This window comes from Sapajus apella, unplaced genomic scaffold, assembly GCF_009761245.1.
Source record: "Sapajus apella isolate SASKATOON/1434 unplaced genomic scaffold, GSC_monkey_1.0 scaffold16, whole genome shotgun sequence".
NCBI classification, from domain to species: Eukaryota; Metazoa; Chordata; class Mammalia; order Primates; family Cebidae; genus Sapajus; species Sapajus apella.
This window is the reverse complement of record NW_022436956.1, coordinates 17,353,633-17,367,939: the sequence shown is the minus strand read 5'-3', so window position 1 is coordinate 17,367,939 and position 14,307 is coordinate 17,353,633. Positions and strand designations below refer to the sequence as shown.

General features: G+C 46.8%; 1 protein-coding gene across 8 annotated transcripts in view; it reads right to left on the bottom strand.

Moving 5' to 3' along the window:
* Positions 1–14,307, bottom strand: part of FXYD6 (FXYD domain containing ion transport regulator 6) — a 39,721-nt gene that overhangs the window by 14,321 nt on the left and 11,093 nt on the right. The window lies entirely within an intron of this gene.

Genomic DNA, 14,307 nt, shown 5'->3' with positions numbered 1-14,307 from the left:
GAATGTTAGTCATCCTTCAAGCCATTTTCTTTATTCCTGAAGAACAGCTTTCAAAACTTTCTTTAAAGAAGATCTGTTAGATAGAAACTCTGTTTTTGTTTATTTGGAAATGTTTTCATTTCACCTTTGTGACAAGAGACCCTAAGGCGATCCCCAATCATTCCAACCTTCTAGTGTTCAAGGCTTTGAGTAATCTCTTTCCTTTCAATACTGTCAGGAGCTGCAACATGCTTCTAACCAGCAGAATGTGGCAAGAGTGATGGGATAGCTCTCACATGATGGTGTTACAGATATAAAACTCAATCTTGCAGGCTGGAGCTAGAGAATTTTCTCCCTTGCCAGCTTGAGAAAGCAAGCTGCTATGTCATGAGACAGACTACGGAGAGAAGCACGGGACAGGGAAGTATGAGAAGCCTCTAGCAGCTGACAGCCGCGCCGGCCAGAAGCCAGCAAGATGGGAGCCCAGTTCTTCTGCCACAAGGAGATGAATTCTGCCAGCAACCTGAGGGAGTCTGGAGGCAGATCTTTCCCCAGTCAGTTCCCTTATCAGACCACAACCTTAGCCAGCACCTAGGCTGTAGCTTGGTGTGACGCTGAAGCAAAGCATTCAGCTAAGCTGTGCCAGACCTCTGACCTAAAGAAACCATGACCTAATCAATGTGTGTTGCTTTAAGCTGCTGGGTCTGAGATCATTTGTAACACAGCAATAGAACACTAACACAATCCTATCCTTGAAAGGCAATTTGCCTATGTACACTATTCTAGGCTGATAATTATTTTTGCTTTGCACTTTTAAGATGTTATTCCACTGCTATCTGGCTTCTATGGTTGCTGTTGAGAAGTCTGCTGCCTATATCATCATTCCTTTACAGATGTCCTGTCTTTCTTCTCTGCCTGTTTTTGTTTTCTTCTTTTTGTGTTTGCCGATTTGGGTTTCATCACAAGTCTGAAACACAACATAGAACTGATAGTTGTGGGTTTCATCAAACTTGAAAGTCCTTTACACATGGGTTCATGCTTTTCATTGTTATGAAAAACTCTAAGCCATTATCTCTTCAAATATGGCCTGTTATCTATTCTCCCCATTTTCTCTTTCTGAGACTGTGACTAGAAGCAAGTTAGACATCCTCATTCTGTTCTCCATATCACTTAACTGTTCTTTCATATTTTCCACTTCCGTGTTTCTCTGTGCCACATTCTGGGTAATTGTTTCAGATTTGTTTTCCATTTGCTGACTTCCTTTTTAACTGTGTTTATTTGCTGCTTACTCCATTCATTTACTTTTGTGTTTCAACGGCTATATTATTAATTTCTAAAGGTTCTATCTGGTTCTTTCTGAAGTTGCCGGGTAATTTGTATTAGTCTTTGTTGCTTGCTCATTTTGTGTCCTCATCTCTCATTTCCTTCAACATTTCTTACAGTTGTTTTATATTCTGTATCTGACTACTCCAAACTCTTAAATCCTTGGGGGTCAAAATCCACTTTTTGTTTCTGTGCCTCTCAATCACAGTGACTTGTTTTTTCCTGTGTTTGGTAATGTATTTGATTGTGAGCTCATATTTGCTAGAGTTTAATCTGGGAAATTGGCAGTCCGAAAATGGGACACTTACTTTCAGAGAGGGTTTATTTTGCTTTTTTGTGGAGGCTAGGGGCAGCAGATGCCAACCTGAGATCACTTTAGCCCCTCTCAAGGGTTCTTGGCTTCATGCAGGTAGTCTCAGGCTTGGTTTCCCAACCTTGCTGGGCCCAATGCTGATTAGCCTACAGAATGCAGTAATGTCAACAAGTGTTCATTCTAAGAGCAACTATGGCTTAAATTCTGGCTATGCTTCACTCTAGTGCTAGTTTTTGTTTTGTTTTGTTTGTTCCGTTTTGTTTGAGATACAGTCTCACTGTGTCACTGAGACTGGAGTACAGTGGCAGGATCTCAGTTCATCGCAGCCTCTGCCTCCCGGGTTCAAGTGACCCTACCACCTCAGCCTCCCTAGTAGCTGGGACTATAAGCATGCACCACCATGCCTGGCTAATTTTTGTATTTTCAGTAGAGACAGGGTTTCACCATGTTGGCCAGGCTGGGTCTTGAACTCCTGACCTCAAGTGATCCCCCTGCCTCAGCCTCCTGAGGTGTTGGGATTACAGGCATGAGCCACCACACCCGGCCCAGTGCTAGTTTTATCTCATGGGTTTTTTGGTTTTGTTTTGTCGTTTTGATAGTAACTGGCATGGGGAGAGTCATGATGACTGACGATTGGATGATTTTCATTCCTTCTTTAAACCAAGTCATGTAAACAACAAACCTGGGACTAATTATTTTATAGTGGAAAGTCCCCTTATGACTCAGACAGTCATATCTTCAAAGTATGAAATAAAGTAAGTTTTGAGAACCTGCTATTTGTAAAACACCTCCCTCCTTCTCTGCTTCTTTCTTTCTCCAGTTTACTGCTACTTCCTAGACCAAGCCCCACCTACAAATTACACCTGCTCCTCGCTCAGCCAGTGGGGAGACTGGACTCAAAATGTGGAAGGAAGGTGAAACTACACAGTAAAGCCTTCAAATCTTAGGGGCCATGGTGTGAATATCCATGTGAGGTGACAGAGGGAAGGACAAATGGGCCAGGCTTCCCACAGTGGCCCCTTGACCAGCTCTAGCCGGAAGAGAATTGCAGTGCTGGCAATAGGGCTCCTCCTGCCCCTGGGAATAGGAAAAGCAAAAGCCAAGGGCTCCTAGCCACCAGACACAATGGGCAGCAGTTCAGGTCACTGCTGTGCCTTCCCTCAAATCCCAACAATCACCTCCATAGATGCTTAGGTTCAAATCCATGCCACAAGCAAAAGCCAAGCTTGTAAAAAGGCCTATACTACTCTGGGTGCTGCAAAGGATAAGTAAGTGAACAAGACACAGCCTCAGCGACCAAGGAGAGGTAAGGTTTGGTGGCAAAGGGCTCTGATCCATCAGTAAATATGAAGAGAACTTCCCGAGAGGTAGAGATACCATATACAACAATAGTCCAGAAAGACAGAAAGAAGGGGAGCAGAGAGCTCACTCAACAGGGAGCCAGGGAAGTTTCCATGGAGGAGCTGACATTCCAGCTGAACCTTGAGAGCAGGGTAGGATTTTCATAGACAGGGGGAGGGAGAGAGAAGAGGAAAGGCATTCTGGCAGAGAAGATAGCATGAGCAAAGGCAGTGAGAGGGGAAACAGAAAGTAGGAATAACAAATGGGATTCAGTTCAAGTTCAAGGTCAGTTCAAGTTGAGCCTTAAGGCATTTCATTCAGTAGTAGCTATCCAAAGTGGCTTTCCCAAATGAGGTCCAACAGGAGATGGCCTTCATCCACCAGTAATATCTGCACAGCCTAGGAGGGAGCTGCGACAGCCACCTACCAAGTATCTGCCATTTCTAGTGTAAGATACCTTCCAAAACAGTGAACAACCCAGTTGGAGTAAGGCATGATGGGGTGGGTGGTGAGAATTCAGAGAAGACGGTTGGAATCAGATTGCAGAGGCTCTCGCGTGCCAAGCTAAAGAGTTAAGACCTGTCTTTGTATTCTAAAGAAAACATTTCTGATCAAGTTACAGTGTGAAAAGAAATACTGTTCACAAATCTGAAAAGTGACCAATTCTCTACTCCTCTAAGCTGCTGTCCTAACCTGGGCCACACCAGCCACACCTCAGCATGGGCCCCTTTGGAGTGGGCAGGGAAGCTTAAATCCATTTTTAAAAATTTCATCAGTGGTACTGTTGGCACTGCTATGTATGGCTAAGTACATACACAGAGTGTTTGAAGGGACACAGAATCCCTTTGTCTCACTGCTGCTCCCAGCTTGGCCTCCCTTCTGTCTCATGTACCACCCCTCCACGCCTCCCACCCTCCCAGTGACCACACATTCCTTTCTCCCTCCTTCCAGGGAGGAAGCTGGGTTGCTGGGGGTTGACTGGGGTGGGAGGTTAAGAGGCTTGGCAGTAATAAATCTCATTTCTGGGTGAGAGAGTCTAAGGAGTAGATGGAAGAGAGGGGAGGAGTCACTGCGGGAGGGTGACACAAGGCTGAAGTGAGTGGAGACTGGAGAGGGCACAGGAACAGGGCGTGCACCGCCACGTGTACTGGGCCCTGGACCTTTGCCTGGGGGCCTGAGGACCTGGCTTGCTGGCACAGGGCACCTGAGAAATCATCACTGCTGGCGTGGGGGGCTCCCTGGCTGCCTCACCCTCCTTATCCCCAACTCTTCCCCTCTAGATGTTTGGACCACTCTCCCCATCTGGAGAATGGAACCAATCACACGTTGCTGCCTCCTCTAGAGTGTATAATGAGAACAAACTTCATTTCTGCTCATTTTTCCTCTCCTTTTCATGCCCTCGTTTATCTCCACATTGGCAAGCAGCTGAGGTTTTGGGTAGCAGCAGCACTTCCATGTTAATTTTCCTCTCTGTTCCTCCTGCTTGGTTGCTGGCTGCATGTGCAGGAGAAAGCAATCAGAAGAGTTTCTCAGGCAATTATCTTCCCATACTGAGTCACATAATTTCACTTAATTGCTGGGTAAAAACTGTTCAGAAAGAGAAGCCACTAGTTGATGATATAGCAACATGCTCTATTATTTTTGATTCCACGCCGCAGTGAGGTAGATCAGAATACCCAGTTCCATTGTGAAAATAACTCAGAAACAACCTCCCTTGAAAATGCAGAGGCTCCAAATTACAGTGAAACTTTATTATCTCACCCTCATCTCTCCCTTCCCCTGCTCCCGAAGCTTCCCTCGCCTCCCCTGGCATCCCACCTGCTTCCCTTCCTGCAGGCTCAGCCCAAGGATGACAAGCCCTGAGGGGTCACCAAGCCTGGATCTTAGCTGGATGCCCCAGAGAAAGATGAGGTCTCACTTCAGACAGGACATCCCAAAATGAGGTCTTTTAGGTGGCTGCAGAATGCCTGGGCCCCACAGTTCAGTCTAACTGGTTACCCTAGACTATTATTATCTGACAAGCGATATGATTTAGCCTATGATGCATCTAGATCTTTGCAACCAAGAAGTCTATGAAAAAAAGATTCAACTGTGTGTATATTGAGTATATCCAAAATGTGAGGTCTACCAGATGGAGTTAGCATCACAGAATTCATTACAGTGGGTTACCATAATTGGGCTCCTGCTTTTTATTTGTGAAGATTGGGGCCCAGAGAGAGATGATGTACCTGATTCATCCAGTTATTCAAGGGCAGGGCAGGGCTCAGAACACACGCCTCCCACTCCTGCCTGCTGTTTTGATGTGCTGGGATTGGGGGGTGGGCAGGACAGGCCTGGCAGAGCGGCAGCCAGGAAGAACAGAGGCAAGGAAGGCTGAGCAATGCCAAAGGGAAGTGGGACAGCCCGGCTGGAGCCAGGGAAGAAGTCGAGGCCCTGCAGGAATGGGGTGGCCAGGGAAATGAGAACACAGGGGGGAAGCCACTGAGCCTCCTTGGATTGAAAGATGACCTTGGACTGGAGATGGGAGGGGACAGTGCTGGCTTCAGCGAAGGTGAGGGATGGAATCATGTTTAGAATGGACCTTCCGGAGGCATGGGACCCAACTGCTCACTCACACAGGGGAGCAGACAGGTGATGAGAACAGGTCTTTGCCGTTATCCCCCAGTGATGTGGTGAGTTTGGTGCAGGTGGCTATTGCTGCGGCATGGATCTGGATTGCGTAAGGTCAGGCTAAGAATGAAAGCAGGGAAGCCCCGGACTAAAAATTATCACAGACAAACTGGTCAGAGGTACTAGGAGAGAGGTGGAATCTTTATATTCCTAAGACCTTAACAAGTCTTACCATCTGAGAGGAAAATAGGGGGAGAGTTTTCTGATCTATTTGTGCTAAGTGAGACCTTTTGGAGACAAGGGACTTGCCCCCAAGGCTTTTTAAGGCCTCCTTAGCCCTCTGTTTCCATGAAAGGGCCAAGCACGGACACGATCAGCCTCACCATCAGTTCTCTATTCTCCATGCTTATGAAAGGGACCTGGGGGAGTGGTCAGTACAAACCAGCAGAGAATGACCAAACCCTGGGCTTGGCTTTGGAATGCATTTTACTTTGATGGGAATTTAAGCCTCATAATGCTTAATGAGACAAATGATGAAGGCTCCCAGAGAGGCCTCAGTGCTAGAGGCTGGTGTTCTCCTTGATCTTCCCTGGCGCCTCACCCCAGCCCCAGACCCATGCCTCCCTGCTTCCCATCCATGCTGGGACATCCGGGTGCCCTTGGCATCCAACCAAACTACCTCCCCACTCACACACAGCTGCGCTTTTCCTCTCCAGACTGCGTATCCTCCTTCTGCTTCCCGTCTCAGATGCTTTAGCTGAACTTCTCTTGCAGGATTAAAAAGAAAATGAAGGACAAAAGGACAGTCATCATCCACTTGGGGGATGTATGTCTAGCAGAGCTCCAGGAGGGCCTTCCCAGGGTCCCTCCTGGCTGAGCCTGGCACCCCTCACTCCCTCTCCATATCAGGACTGCTTTCTCCCCTTACCTTGGGTCCCATGTGACCACCAACTTGGAAACGAGGGTAAGGACCACACTTAGCCTCACATCCCCAACTTTGTGACCTAAATATTCTACTGCCAAAGCTCCCAAGCCACAGGGTCCCAGTGCCATAGACCAGGTTCATCCTCTGTTTCTGTAAGTCTCACTCTGTTGCCAGGCTGGAGTGCAGTGGCACAGTGGCGTAATCTCAGCTCATTGCAACCTCTGCCTCCCAGGTTCAAGTGATTCTCTTGCCTCATCCTCCCAAGTAGCTGGGACTACAGTTGCGAGCCACCATGCCCAGATAATTTTTGTATTTTTAGTAGAGGCGGGGTTTCACCATATTGGCCAGGGTGGTCTTGAACTCCTGACCTCAGGTAATCCACCTGCCTCAGCCTCCCAAAGTGCTGGAATTACAGGCATGAGCTACTGCACCCAGCTGATTCTGCTTCATTTTCAGCCCCTTCTGGGAGGCTGCTCAAAAGCCCGTTTACTCATGTAGCTATGAGATACAGCTCCCGTCTCCTAGCCATTGTGTAAGACTCTCGCCCCAAGCCAGTGTGTCGCAACCCTGGGTCCAGCCACACCCAGTTTGGCAGGACACTGTGGAGCCACTGGCTGGGGACATGAATCTCCTGGGGAGAGAGGTCTAGGGTTGGAGCTCCTTGTGCCTTTACAAAGCCCACCCTGACTCATACTGCACACTTCCTAGGCAGCGGCCTTGAACCAGAAGGCTGGGCACAGAGATCAGCCCACATCATAGGAGCTCTTCTATGGATGCCACAGAACAAACTAAGAGGAATTAAACATTCTGAGATGAAGACCCACACTGAGGCCCAGTCTTGGGGTCTGTATTGGATACAAGAGGTCATAATTACAATCATGACAAATTATACAGGTCAGGTACTATTCTTAGTGCTTTAAATATTTATTCTCACTTAATCCTTAATGGTAACTCTGACAATGGCAACTCTGACAATGTGCACATATGGCCCTTTCATGAAATCCAAGACTAAGGAGGCCTTAAAAGCCTCCGGTGCTAGTCCCTTGTCTCCAAAAGCTCTTCCTCAGCACAGATAAATGAGACTCCCTCCCCCTATTTTCCTCCCAAACAGTAAGACTTGCTAAGGTCTTAGGAATATAAAGATTCCACCTCTCTCCCAATACATCTGACCAATTTGTGATAATTTTTAGTCTGCGGTTCCCTGTTTTCATCCTTAGTCTGGTCATATGCTACTCAGATCCATGCCACAGCAATAGCTACCTGCGGTACCTACTGCACCAAACTCACCCTCGCTGTGCAGCTGGGGTCACGGGAAAGGCTTGTTCTCATCACCTGTTTGCTCCTCTGTGTGAGAGAGTGAAGAGTTGAGCTTCATGTCTACGGAAGGCATTTTGTTATCATAAAACCCATTTTACAGGGAAAGAAACTGAGGCAGGGAAAGAGAGGTCCCCTGGTGAGTGAGTGCAGGATTCCGGGCTTCAGCCCTGCTCTGTGTGCCTGGCTGTTGGTGGTGGGCGGGGTTGGCCTCCATCCCAGAGTCAGCCCCAAACTCCAGCCCTCGGGCTCCACCTCACAGTGAGGGATGACATCCACTTGGGGGCAGAGATCCATGGTGGGCCATCCACACTGTGGCTCTTTGAAGGACCTACCTTCCTTAGGTAGCTGCCACCCTGTTTTCTCATTCCCATCCCAGTCCAGCAGGCTGAGGCTGCAGACGCGGCTACCTGGGAGCGTCTAACGAGCTCTGCGCAGAGAGCCGCAAACTAGGGGCTCCTCCCTCTAGATGAAAATTTATCAACCAAGTTCCCAGCATGTCTGGCTTCATACATATTCATGCACAAGAGAGAAAGCAGAATGTACAACCTTCCAACTCACACCTGAGAGAGAATCAATATTTCCTTGTTGGACAGAGAGCTGTTTACTTGGGTGGGGGATTTTTAAAAACAGGCGACAGAACCCTGCATCTGATCAGGCTGAGGGTGAGAGCAGGCAGTGCAGAATCAGTGCAGAATCAGCCAGTCCATTCTCCTGTCTACTTTCCAAGTCTATGATCAAGGTCAAGTAAGATAAGACACGTGAAGGTTCTTTGTAAACTGTAAAACACCCTGATAACAATATGTAACATTCACAAGGCGCTCATGCCGTGCCAAGCATTGTTCTAAATGGTTTACGTATTTAACTCACTTTACCCTTACAACAGTTCTAGGAAACAGCTATTATTGTGATCATTCCCATTACACAGATGGGCAGACTTCGGCCAGAAAGGTTAAGTAACCTGCCCCAAATCCCAGAGCTAGAAAGTAGCAGAGCCCAGATCCAATTCCAAGCAACCTGGCTCCAGGGTCCTTGCTCTGAGCACTCAGCTCTCCCTCCTCTCTGCCACTAGTGGCTTTGTGGCCTCAGGAGCGTTACTTGGCTTCTCTGAGTCTTGGCTTCTGCAACTGCAAAATGGGAATCATAGCATGCATCTCGGCAGCAGTGAGGGTCCGATGAGGTGGCCTCTGTGCCCACATTAGTCCCCTCTTCTGTGGGTGGCATCTCCTTTTGGAAGGTAGCCTGCTCCACCCCCACTCTAACCCTGCTGGTCTGTGGGAGCCGGCCAATTGCGGCTCCTCCATTGTAGCTAAAAGACCTGGTAAGAAAGACCTCATCTGCCACATGCAGGGAGGAGTCTGTCTGGGAAGAAGCTGGCCAGCAGCTGACAGGTACAGAGCTGGCATGGGAGAGAGGCAGGGAGGAGGGGCCAGGAGAGCTTCCTAGCCAGGCCTCAAGCCCCTGTGTTCCCAAACCAGAGGACCCCACCCTTCCTGAGGCTGGCTCTGTGAACTGATGCCCCTGCTTCACCTAAACTAGATGGGTTCTGTTGCTGGCATTTGCAATGAAAAGAGACAGCCTGTGTATGGAGCTGAGCACAGCGCCTGGTGAATAGTAACTGCTGGTTAAGCATCACCTGTCAGTATCATTACTATATCACTCCACAACTCTGTCCTTGGCTTCTTCCTTCATTTCTACCTTTTCCAGCAAAATGGGAAGAGAAACAGAGATGGGGCTAGGGAGAGGGCCCCAGTTACCTCCTCCCCCTTCCCTTCCCTTCCTTCCTCCTAGCATTGTCTTCTAACCACTGGAAGGCTCCAGGGTCCCCGTGTGGTCACAGGGTATGGTGGGGCCTTGGCCCACAGCTGACACCGGCTCCCAGCTACTGCCTTTTTCTGCCTCAAGACAAACAGCCTATGTCATCCAGAGCTGCAGATGGGTAGCCCAAGGAGGGCACATCCGGCTGGGACAGCCAGAGCATGGGACACATATTCCCAGGCCCAAACTGAGGGTGCCCCCACAAGAGACACAGAAGTAAGACGGACAGAGGACATGAGGCAACAGAAGAGGAGAGAAAGCCCGGAGGAGGAGAAACTGAAAGGGGGATGCCCCAGAAGAAGTGGGAGAGGCAGGCAAAGGAAACAGAAAGCAAAAGGCTTCAAGATGGAAGAGGCTGGCCCAGGGGCCAAGTCCCTGCAGAAACTGAGCTAGAAAATGGGAAGGAGGGGCACAGGTGGTGAAGCCAGGAGAGGTGGAGGCTGCTGAGAGAAGAGAATTGGCTTTGGAGAAAGCATCGAGCAAGCCCTCACATCATCCTCCTCCCTGTGAGGCCTCCACCATGCCCTGCGTGCCGCACTCACACAGATGCACCAAAAAACAGACAGGAAAATGCACCAGGGCAGGATCTAAGAAGGAAAAGCCAACAGACAGCTGCTGTTCCTGGGAGCAAACATCTCATGCCCTTCCCTGGCTGCAGGGCCACTTCCCAGAAGACACAGTGTCTCTGCTGGACAGAGGCCAGGGGCCTGCGGCTATCCCAGACTGGGGCCCAGCCCACAGGGTCCTCAGCCTCCTCCTCTGGTCACCATGCCCAATCTTCTTCCTTCACCAAGGTCATTCAAGGAGAAGCCACTGCCTTCCACAAAGGGCCCCTTCAGGGTATCTCTCTAGAAGGGTTGGGCCCTGAGGAACACAGGCAGGGCCAAATGTACTTCTACAAAACAAAAGTGCTGTTCCTAAGATGACCCTGTTCCTCCTGCCTCCTTGGGTTGAGGAGGTCAGGGCAAGATGTATCAAGACAGGGATTCTTGTCCCTCAGCCCTGTGCCCTTCAGTGTATCTGTGACAGTAAAGAGAGAAAGAGGAGCTGCTGTGTCTTACATGTTACATATTCCTATTCCCTGCCCACGTTGGCCAAAGGGGATGATGATGATGAGGATGAGGATGTGATGGTGTTAATAACACCAAACACTTATAAGACACCTTATTCACCAGACAACATTACCAGCATTAGCTCAAAGAAACATCACGACTCCATGAGATGTTGGTTATTACTGTCATTTTACAGATTAGAAAAGAAGAGGTTCAGGCTCATGCTATTGCCCAAGACCCAACAGCTAACAAAAGCATGCGTGGAACTGTCACTAATTCTGCTGATTCTCTGCTCCTTCCACTCTTTCTTGCTGCCTCCCTGGCACATATGGAAATGGACGGGGACTAAGGGAAATACAATTGGAGGCCCCAGTTTATTCCTAAAATGCAAAGATGGTTCAACATATGAAAATCAATCAATATACCACATTAACAAAACAGGAAAAAACCACGTGATCATCTCAACTGATGCATAAAAAGCATTTGACAGCAACACTCTCCAGTGAGGAAAACATTCAACAAATTAGGAATAGAAGCAAACTACCACAACATCATACAAGGCTTATGTTAATAAAACAAACCCGTAGCAAACATCATACTCAATGGTGAAAGACTTACAGCTTTTCCTCTAACATCAGGAACAAGGCAAGGATGTCCACTTTCACCATTCCTATTTAACACAGTGCTGGAAGTCCTAGCCAGAGCAATTATGCAAAATAAACAAATCAGTAAAAGGCATCCAAATTGGAAAGGCAAAGGTAAAGTGATCTCTGTTCACAGACAGTATCATCTTATACGTAGAAAACCCTAAAGATCACACATAAAAGCTGTAAGAACTAGTAAATTCTGCAATGTAGCAGGATACAAGGTTGACACACAAAATACAATTGCATTTCTATACATTAACAATAAAAAATCTGAAGAGGAAACTAAAAAACAACTTCATATCATAATATCAAAAGGAATAAAATATTTAGAAATTAACCAACAAAGAAAGAAACTCATACAATAGAAACATTTCTCAAAGAAATTAAAGAAGATATAAACAAATGGAAAAAACAGTCCATGTTTGTAGATCGAAAGACCAAATTTTTAAAGAAATTAATACTACTCAAAATTATCTACAGATTTAATGCAATCCCTATCAAAATCTCAATGACTTTTTTTGTAGAAATAGAAAAATCTATGCTAAAATTCATATGGAATCTCAAGGGAACTTGGATAGCAAAAAATATCCTGAAAAAGAACAAAGCGGAAGGACTCATGCTTCCTGATTTCAAATTTTACTACCAGGCTGAAGTATCAAAACAGTGTGTGACATAAGAACAGAGATATTTCACTCACTCAATAGAGTAGGGTAAAGTCCAGAAATAACCCTCACATACATGGTCAAAATGTTTCTGACTTGGGTGCCAAGACCATTCAACGGGGAAAAGACAGTCTCTTCAACAAATAGTGCCAGGAAAACCAGATGTATATATGCCAAAGAATAAAGGTAGACCCTTACTTAACACCATACACAAAATTTAACCAAACTGGATCCATGACCTACAAGTAAGACCTAAAACTTAAAACTCTTAGAAGAAAACACAGCAAAAGCTTTATGACACTGGATCTGGCCATGGTTTCTTAAATAAAGGCACAAGCAACAAAAGGAAAAAAATAGACAAACTGGACTTTACAAAAATTTAAAACTTTTGTGCATCAAAAGACGCTATCAACAGAATAAAAATACCACAGAATGGGAGCAAATATTTTCAAATCATATATCTGATAAGGAATTAAGAGAGACCTCCTAAAACTCAACAACCACAAAAAAGCAAACAATCCAATTCAAAAATGAGCAAATAACTTGAACTAACATTTCTCCAAAGAAGATACACAAATGGCCAATCAGCACATGAAAAGATGCGCAACCTCACTAATAATTAGGAAAATGCAAATAAAAACTACCATGAGATACCACCTCACATCCATTAGGATGGCTACCTATTAAAAAAAAAAAAGAAAGAAAGAAAATAACAAATGCTGGTGAGGATGTGGAGAAATTGGAACCACTGTGCACTATTAACAGGAATAAAAATGGCACAGCTGCTGTGGAAAACAGTAGAGTGGGTCCTTAAAAGAGTAGAAATAGAATTCCCATATGATCCAGCAATTCCATCTCTGGATATATACCCAAAAGAATTGGAAATAGAACCTTGAAGAGTTATTTGTAAACCCGTGTTCATAGCAGCATTATTCACAATAGCTAAAATACAGAAGGAACCCGGGTGTTCAACAGTGGATTAATAGATAAGCAAACTGTAGTATGTACACATAATGGAATATTATTCAACCTTAAAAAGGAAGGAAATTCCGACACATGGATGAACGTTGTGCCTAGCAGCTGTGAGATGGATAAAGGCTGAGGAGGAACACAAGAGTGCCTGTGGTGAGGTGGAGCATCCTGGCCGGGAGCTGTGGATCACGCCTGTAATCCCAGCACTCTGGAAGGCCGAGGCAGGTGGATCACCCGAGGTCAGGAGTTCGGGACCAGCCTGGCCAACATGATGAAACCCCGTCTCTATTAAAATACAAAAATTCAGCTGGGCGTGGTGTTACATGCCAGTAGTCCCAGCTACCAGGGAGGCTGAGGCAGGAGAATTGCTTGAACCCAGGGGGTGGAGGTTGCAGTGAGCTGAGATCGTGCCATTGCACTCTAGCCTGGGCAACAAGCAAGACTCCAACTCAAATAAAAAAAGGATGCCTGTGGTGAGGCTGAGCACGTTTCCATGTCCTTATTGGTTCCAGCTACAACATGGATGAACCTTAAGGACATGATGCTAAGTGAAATAAGCCAGTCACAAAAGGACAAATACCATATGATTCCACTTATATGAGGCACATAGAGTAGTCAAAATCAGAGACAAAAAGGAGAATGGTGGTTGCCAGGGGCTCTGGGAAGGGGGAAATGGGGAGTGAGTGTTTAATGGGTATGGAGTTTTAAGAGACGGGAACTCGAGATGGATGATGGTGATGATGATACAACAGTATGGATATACTTCCCTTGCCACTGAAATGTACACTTAAAAATGGTAGTAAATTTTATGTCATGTGTATTTTACCACACTAAAAATATTGGGGGGAAATGGGTTTAAGTGACTGGAAAAAAATGTTGACCCTAACTCCTGACCCAGCTCGGCTTACTTGTTGAAGGTGCTCTTACCCAGACCAGAGGAGAATAACCCAGAATACAGCTTTTAAAACTTGGGCATGCATTATCTCCTCTTCCCCCTTTCACATTTTCTTGCCCAACTCTGTTCTGCTGACTATGAGTGAGCTGGGGTAAGGCTGGGACCCTGGGCCTGTTAGGAGCAGGGGTCCTGGCATGTCTGTTAACCACTGTCAGATCCCAGCTGTTCCAAACGATGCCCCATCAATCCCAGCCGAGCTCTGGCATCAGCACAGGCACACTTCCCTCCTGGGCCTCTGTTCATCTCACAGCTGCTGGGCACCCTGCTGCCCTTTGCCCAGCAGAATACCAGTGCATTTGTGCTGAGCACTGGATGGAGTCCCAGACCAGCTGTAGGTTATCCTGCCCACTGCAGCTTAGCTCACGAGGGATGCCAACAGAACTACTAGCCGGCAGC